The sequence below is a fragment of the Panthera tigris genome, chromosome C2 (assembly GCF_018350195.1).
Source record: "Panthera tigris isolate Pti1 chromosome C2, P.tigris_Pti1_mat1.1, whole genome shotgun sequence".
In the NCBI taxonomy this organism is placed as follows: Eukaryota; Metazoa; Chordata; class Mammalia; order Carnivora; family Felidae; genus Panthera; species Panthera tigris.
The window spans coordinates 127258317-127267431 of record NC_056668.1 but is presented as its reverse complement, the minus strand read 5'-3'; positions in this window follow the sequence as shown (position 1 = coordinate 127267431).

The window sequence follows — 9115 nt, the reverse complement described above, 5'->3', positions numbered from 1 at the left end:
CTTACTTACTGGTATTTCTCAATGTGATCACCATCAGTATCACAATTCTTTATTGCAATATATTTAACAGCCCTGGCCAACATACCACTAAATGCAGCAGTGTTCTCTGACACCCGCTTCCCCATCATCCCGGTCATCGTGACTGCCAAGAAAACTCCCACCTGTTTCCAAACATACCAGCTCTACTCTCAGTGAGAAGGAAGGAAGAGAGGGAAAAAAACACTGGGATTGAAACAGAAATGACAGGATATCATTACCAAAAGGCCCTTTGCCAACTTTGCTTCTCATCTCTAGATGTCTAAATCTAGACTTTCAAAAGCTATCTTTTCCATAAAGCTTTACTAAATCCCCATAGCTCTAGATTATTCCTTTTCCTTTTTTAAAAATGTAATCCCTACCTAATGGGGGAGCTCAAACTCACAACCCCAAGATCAAGAGTCGAATGCTTCACTGACTGAGTCAGCCAGGAGCCCTGGTTATTCCTCTTCTGATTCCCCTCTTCAAGGCATTTTTTCTATATCTATTTATCCATCCATCCATCCATCCATCCATCCATCCATCCATCCATCTATCCAGTAGGTATTTAGTGAGCACTTATAGTGCACTAGGCACACTGACCACTTTTCTTCTTAGATTATTGCCCTTGGCATAAGTGTTTTATCTGGTCTACTATGTTGTAATCTCAGGTAGACTCCCACATCTGATCCACCTTGGCATCTCCCAGAGTGCTTTGCATAGAGCTGGCGCTCCTGCGGAATGTCAGCAGAATGAAAGTTACTGAATGCTGATGCAGGTTTTAACACACACCCGAGATGTACATTCAAAATCAGTGAGAATATTTTTTAAACAATGCTATTCTGATGTTCAAAGTATCTACATTATTAGTTTTTAAAAATTACCCATAATCTCACCACTTTTTCAGGAAGTAATGTTAGATATGACAGTTTCCTTCTTGGTCAGTCTGACCTTGTCCTTAGACACAATGACTGCCAATAATTGGCTGCCTTTCCTTCCAGACTTTAAAAAACATGTTTATGCAAATTCACATACAGATGTGCCCACATGTACATGTATTATATTTAAATTAGCATTAAGGGGTTGCATGAAACACGAGTTTGAGCCTCAGTTAAAAATTTACAGAGTAAATAAATTATGATATCTAACTTAACTATATATCGTTTTATAACTACACCGCAGTTTTGAGTACACTGTACTTATTTCACTCCCAACCCCTGGGATATAGGCTCAGAAAGGCTGCCACACAGGCTTCTGGTCACACGGTCAGTAAGTGGTGGAGCTAGAACTTGAATCTAGACCTTCTGCCTCCTAAGTCACTGCTGTTCCTACCATGCAAAAATTTTAATTCCCGAGGACTATTTTGGGAATGATTATTTACACAATAAAATTATTCTTTGCTTGACTTCAGAGTATCAATGTAGAATTCCTTTGAAATGCTTAAATGTTTTATTTTATTGAAAACCCACAATAGCTAATGTTTTCCAAGTGCTTACCATATGCCAGAAACTGTTCTGAGTGCTTTACTTGTGTTGGCTCATTTGGTACCCCAATAAGCCTATCATGTGAGCAGTATTGTCAACCCTATCTCTGATCCAAAAGCAGGTTCAGAAAGGTAAATGACTTGTTTGGGAACAAGTAGCTGGTGCATGCTACGCTGGGTTCTGAACCTATATTTTTCTGCCTCCAAAGTCTGTACTTTTAGCTGTTATATTTTGCAGCAGCCTGTATATGGTTTCCTTACACGTCATTTCAAGTAAGTAACTTATGTAAAATACACAAGGTGCAAGCCTGACATGTGTTCTACTTTAAAGGTATTTGTAGCATGAAAGAAGTCTAACGTGGAGGAAGATGTTTAGATAAGTGCTTAAATAAGAGCAAAAAAGCAAGAAGGAGAGGAAAGACATGCACAGAGGAGTCTTGCCTGCTTGGTTGACTGAGAGAAAGCGGGAAACTGGGTGAGATGAGAGGCAGGTAGCAGTCCTTGGGCTCTGTGACCCAGACTGGGCTCATTTTTCTTGTGTATAACTGGAGCCACTGCTCCCTGTCCTCCTGGGCTGAGAACTCAGATTCGTGAGCGCCTCATCTCCCAGAGGACGGCCCTGGGTGAGCAGGAGCTGTGAGTGGAGGGGAAGGAGTAACTCTCAGCATCCACACAGCCCTGAGAGCTGAGAGCCAGAGAAGATGGGAGGAGAGCAGGGGGGAACACAAGAGCCAGAAAGATGGGACTGGAGAGAAGGGCCTCCCCAGGACAGCCTGCATCCCCATCTGTCTGGGCTGAGCTGGGGGAGGCCATATGGGGTCCTAGCTGATGATAGGAGTTAGGGCATCCCCACTGGCAGAGAAGCAGGGATGCTGCCTCCTCTCTTTTCCTCAAGAAGTCCCTCATAGTTAGATGGTGTGCCAGTGAGAGTGAGTACCAGTCCGCGTGCTTGGTGGTAGGGGCAGGGAGACTGCTTGAGACTAAGAGGACAGGGCAGGAAGCATGGGCAGAGATGCCAAGAGAGTGGAAGCAAGATCATGGCGTGGGTGGAGGAAAACCCCCTTTGCCCTTGGGTGGTGGCCCCAGGATAAAGGGGATCTGAGTCATCAGGGAAGGCATGGAGTAACTGGGATGGGTTTATACATCAACCACCCTCACTTCCTTTGGAGTCACTTGGTTGTTTTCAAATTCTCCACCCTTTGCCAGCTCCTGCCTCCCCTCATCATATCCAGTGTGTGTTGTGTGTGTATATGTGTGCAACTGGCTCTAGGTAAGAATAAAATTAGCAAAACAAACCCCCAGGAAATTGTGCCTATTTTTGACCTATAAAAACAGCTTTTTAAAAAAGTTTATTTATTTTGAGAGAGGGTGGAGGGGCAGAGAGAGAGAGAGAGACAGAGACAGAATCCTAGGCAGGCTCTGTGCTGTCAGCATAGAGCCCAACATGGGACTCGATGTCACAAACTGTGAGATTATGACCCGAGCCAAAACCAAGAGTCAGCTGCTTAACCAACTGAGCCACCTAGGGTGCCCCCAAAACAGATTTTTTTTTGGTATGGTTCAACACAATAAGGTAAACTGAAATAAAAACCCAGGCAGAAGCCCTTCATGAACTCGTGTGTTGACCATTGTTCTCAGCTCTGTAATTGTGGTCTCATATCTTATTTCAGTCAGGGGCTCTATTCTGAGACAGCTAGGGCAATGGAGTGTAAGTTCATATAGTATTTGGCCAAAAGCCAGATAAGATTTAGGCACAGACATGCCCTGGGATTGGGTGATAACCTTGCTTCAAGTTCTCTCAACTGTGTACAAAACCTTTCTTATTGTACTTTGTACTGCTTCTTTATCTACCCTCTTACTCCATGGGTAGGATGGCAACAATGACAGAGGACTCAGTCAAGCTCAGGAAACAATTTCAGCAATAGGTCTATAGGTTTTCATGAGGAACAGGAACAGCTTTCAGGATGCCTGGAGGTCTGCCCCAGCTTTTCTCCCATTGCTTCTCCTGGATGAGCCTACTTTTCTGATAGCCCGAAGGCACACAGTTGGTTTCTTGAATTCCCATTTCCAATGTGAGGGCATTTTCTGGCTCCAGTTGGTCACTGTCCAACATGGAACCCCTATAGATGGCTGCCATAGTTTTAAGGACCATCATTGTCATTTATGGGGCCCCTTGTTCAATAATTGTTAAGAATCTCAAGACAGCCTCAACAGGCTGTTCTGAGTGTGAGCCCTGTGTTGCCACATGGGCTGTATGTCCATGACCTGGGTCCTGGTTGGCCAAGGTGCAGAGGCCAAGGCCACAAGATGTGAAGTCTCCTCAAGAGACCATCCAGTTGCCTTTCCATGCCAGCCACTTCCCCCCTTCCACTACTTTCTATAGGAGCTCACTGACAGGGTGTGGCACGACAAGGAACTGGGGAACAGATTTAACTGTGCATAAAACATGGCCAAATCAGGACAGGAACTCTGGAAAACAGTTTTTCTAGAGCCTAATGTATCATTCTAGAATGATGCCTAAATTCTCCAAATAATTTAACACAGAGAGCTGGGAAATAGCTTAATGAAAGTCCCCAGGCCTGACTATAAGTATGGGTTGGGGCCACAGGCTGGCACAATCCCTGACTCTGGCTACCTGTTTCTGTAATCAAAGTTCTGAACTGCCCTCACCGTCCGTGTGCCCTTATTTGGCTCCCCACAAAGCACAAGTGAGGAGCCCACTAAGTGAGCTGCCCAGTCCCAGGGTGGCCGCCCAGAATCCGAAGGGATTCACACAAACCCCTGCCCAGCATGCTGGGCAACCAAGACCTGCAGAACCACTTCCAAGCAAAACACCACATTTATGCAGTGTCTTCAGCCTGTTTTACCAAGACCTGCCTGCGATTCAGACTTTCTCAAAAGAATTGTGCGCCCCCTGCTGGGAAAATAGCACTGACATTAAGCTGTTCACTATGGTGAACACCAAATCTGAAAGCACACCTTTAGGGAATTAACCTCGTATAAACCCAGAAACAACAGTATGATTCATAGTGATAAAGTCGTGAGTTATAGGAGTTATATACGGGTGTGGCAATAAGTTGAATTTTTTAATGTTTTATGGCTCCTGGGTCCCTCACAATTTTTTTTTTTAATTTCCATTATAGAAACAAGGTAAACATTTTGAAGTTCTAAGCGTCCCAATAGGATTTCCTGCCTATTTCAGAGAGGACTGGTCACAGAAGATTTCACAGGAGAGGCCACATGGTCCAGGGAGAGGACATGGGTTTGGAGATCAGCCAGCCTAGGTTGCAATTCATTTGCTACTCAAGTGGCTTCAACTTGAGACAAGTTGTTCAGTTTTGAGTTGCCATCTCATGATCATGAGTACAATAATATTCACCTTCAAAAGTGGATGTGAGGGCTAGAGATCTTGTGCCTGAAGCACTCAGAAGTGCTCAGTTTAACTGTGGCTGTCGTTGATTGTTACTCTATTGTTAAGAAGTGGGTCTAAGTGGGCTTCAAAGGATGGGCAGCTCCTGGACACAGATACTACCTTCCCGGGGGGTGGAGGCTGCATCTGGAGCCCTGTGTCTGGTTCAGAGGATTCACCCCTGGGTCATGATGCCAGTGCTTACACTGGGCACTCTAGTCTCTTTTGAGCCCCACAACCATGCTTGGGGTGCTGGTGTCATGAAATACACCTCTCACTGGGCCCATCTGGACAGTTCTCCCTCTAAGAGATAACCCTGGTCTAATACCACCTCCACCTTGTTAGCTCAAGCCACTGTCATCTCGCTCTCGAGCCAATGCAAAGCTCTTCTGTCATTCCACCTGTGTTCTCACCTGCTCAAATCCAGAGTAAGTTCTTTTTTTTCTTTTCAAAGTTTTATTTAAATTCTAGTTAGTTAACATGTAGTGCAATATTAGCTTCAGGAGTAGACTTCAGTGATCCACCACTTTCATACAACACCCAGTGCTCATAACAAGTGCCCTCCTGAGCACCCATCACCCATCTAGCCCTTCTCCCACCACCTCCCTCCGTCAACTCTCTGTTCTCTGTATTTAAGAGTCTCTTGTTCTTTGTTTCCCTCTCTCTTCTCCCCCCCCCATATGTTCATGTTTTGTTTCTTAAAATCCACAGATGAGTGAAATCATATGGTATTTGTCTTTCTTTGATGCATTTCTCTTAGCATAATACACTCTAGCTCCACCCACATGGTTGCAAATGGAAAGATATCATTCTTTTTAGTTACTGGGTAGTATTCCATTGTATATATATACCGCATCTTTATCCATTCATCAGTCGATGGACATTTGGTCTCTTTCCATACTTGGGCTATTGTTGACAATGCTGCTGTAAACATCAGGGGGCACATACCTCTTTGAATCAGTATTTTTGTATCCTTTGGGTAAATACTTAGCAGTGTAGTTGCTGTATCTAAGGCTAAGACTTACAAGACTTGTAAGTCTAAGACTTAGCCTTAGTAGTTCTATTTTCAGTTTTTTGAGGAACCTCCACAATTTTTTCCTGAATGGCTGCACCAATTTGCATTGCCACCAGCAGTGCAAAAGTGTTCTCCTTTCTCTGCATCCTTGCCAACATCTGTTGTTTCCTGTGTTGTTAATTTTAGCCACTCTGACAGGTGTGAGGTGGTATCTCATTGTGGTTTTGATTTGTATTTTCCTGATGATGAGTAATGTTGAGTATCTTTTCATGTGTCTGTTTGCCATCTGGATGTCTTCTTTGGAAAAGTGTCTATTCATGTCTTCTGCCCATTTCTTGACTGGATTATTTGTTTTTTGGGTGTTGAGTTTGATAAGTTCTTTATAGATTTTGGATATTAACCCTTTATCAGATATATCATTTGGAAACTATTCTCCCATTCTGTCAGTTGCCTTTTAGTTTTATTGTTTCCTTTGCTGTGCAAAAGCTTTTTATCTTGATGAGGTCTCAATAGTTCATTTTTGCTTTTGTTTCCCTTGCCTCCGGAGACATGTGTAGTAACAAGTTGCTGCGGTCGAGGTCAAAGAGGTTGCTGCCTGTGTTCTCTAAGATTTTGATGGTTTCCTGTTTCACATTTAGGTCTTTCATCCATTTTGAATTTATTATTGTGTATGGCATAAGAAATTGGCCTAGTTTCATTCTTCTGCATGTTGCTGTCCAGTGTTCCCAGCAACATGCAGAAGAGCAAAGAAGGAGACTTTCTTTTTTCCATTGGATATTCTTTCCTGCTTTGTCAGAGACTAGCTGACCATATAGTTGTGGGTCCATTTCTGGGTTTTCTATTCTGTTCCATTGATCTATGTGTCTGTTTTTGTGCCAATGCCATACTGTCTTGATCACTAAAGCTTTATAATGTAGTTTGAAATCTGGAATTGTGATGCCTCCAGTTTTGGTTTCCTTTTTCAGGATTGCTTTGACTATTTGGGGTGTTTTCTGGTCCATTACAAATGTTAGGGTTGTTTGTTTCAGCTCTGTGAAAAATGCTGGTGGTATTTTGATGGGGATTGCATTAAATGTGTAGATTGCTTTTGGTAGGATAGACATTTTAACAATGTTTGTTCTTCCAATCCATGAGCCTGGAGTTCTTTTCCATTTTTTTGTGTCTTCTTCAATTTCTTTCATAATTTTCCTATAGTTTTCAGGGTACAGATCTTTTACTGCTTTGGTTAGGTTTATTCCTAGGTATTTTATTGTTTTTGGTGAAATTGTAAATGGGGTCAATTCCTTGATTTCTTTTTCTGCTGATTTGTTTTTAGTGTGTAGAAATGCAACAGATTTCTGTGCTGATTTTGTATCCTCAGTTTTGCTGAATTCCTGTATTCTAGCAATTTTTTGGTGGAGTCTTTCAGGTTTTCTCCTGAAATTGGCAAATAGTGAACGCTTGCCAATTAGGATGTCTTTTATTTCTTTGTGTTGTCTGATTGCTAAGGCTAAGACTTCCAGAACTGTGTTAAATAGTAATGGTGAGAGTGGCCTTCCCTGTCTTGTTCCTGCCTGTAGGGGAAAGGCTCTCAGTTTTTCCCTATTGAGAATGATATCAGCTGTGGGTCTTTCGTATATGGCCTTTATGATGTTGAGGTATGTTCCATCTATCCCTACTTTGTTGAGGGTCAGACCTAGAGTAACTTCTATTTGACAAAATAAGATGTAATTGAGGCCGCTCTCCCAGCCCTCCCCCCAGCTTACCTGCCAGCCTTGATTGTTTTTTTGTTTTGTTTTGTTTGTTTTTTTTTGTTTTTTTTGTTTTCAGTATATGAAATTTATTGTCAAATTGGTTTTCATACAACACCCAGTGCTCATCCCAAAAGGTGCCCTCCTCAGTACCCATCACCCACCCACCCCTCCCTCCCACCCCCCATCAACCCTCAGTTTGTTCTCAGTTTTTATTTATTTATTTATTTATTTATTTAAAAAAAAAATTTTTTTTTAACGTTTATTTATTTTTGAGACAGAGAGAGAGACAGAGCATGAACGGGGGAGGGGCAGAGAGAGAGGGAGACACAGAATCGGAAGCAGGCTCCAGGCTCTGGGCCATCAGGCTCTGGGCTGATGGCCCAGAGCCTGACGCGGGGCTCAAACTCACGGACCGCGAGATCGTGACCTGAGCTGAAGTCGGACGCTTAACCGACTGAGCCACCCAGGCGCCCCTGTTCTCAGTTTTTAAGAGTCTCTTATGCTTTGGTTCTCTCCCACTCTAACCTCTTTTTTTTTTTTTTCCTTCCCCTCCCCCATGGGTTTCTGTTAAGTTTCTCAGGATCCACATAAGAGTGAAAACATATGGTATCTGTCTTTCTCTGTATCTGCCAGCCTTGATTGTAATGCCAGTCTCGCCTTTGGGCTTTATGCAATTCACTCTCCCTGCCATAGCTCCTCATCCCTCAAATTCCACCCCTCCGTCCTACTCTTTCCCACCCTTCAGGTCTTGGCTCTAAACTCAAGGTGGGTACACTAATCGCACACTTTCTTATTTTCTCCAGAGCAAATTGAGTCTTTTTGGTCTCATTCTGCTGTGCTACAGCAGAAATTACATCTGTGGTCACTAGGGTGTCCTTGCTTCCTTTTAAGGTCTCACAAGCATTTGGGATGTTCATGAATGACCTCAAAAGTGGGTGAGGACCTCTACTCTTAAGCCCATCTGGGTCACTGCTGCTATCCTCATAGCCAATTTTGAGGGGCCCTGGAAGGAGGTGGCTCCAGTGCTTGGGGTTTTGCCTAGGCTGGAAGACACCTCAAAACAATGAACCTCTGAAGTTCATCTCACTGGGTCCAACCAGTGACTGGGGCACAGCCTTCCTCCACTACTCTTGAGAGGCTCCTCCTCCCCCTCTCCCCTGCATCCGAAACTAGGGGTAGGGTTGTTTTTGAACACACCTGTCCTCTGTTTGAAACAGGAAGCACAAAGCAACCACTTACTTGGAGTAGGAAAAATTCATAAACAAAATTAATATTTGAAGTTACGTGCTATAAAAGCTACTTGTCACAATGTCACACCGTGATTATCTAATCTAAGTCAGGTCCCCCCAGTCCCACTCTCTATACCCTGTAGTAGTTGCTATTGGGGCCCAGATCCCCTTTCCCTGGTCTGTCTGTGCACCCATTCTCTGACTACTTGCTCTGTGTTGGATGCCAAGAGC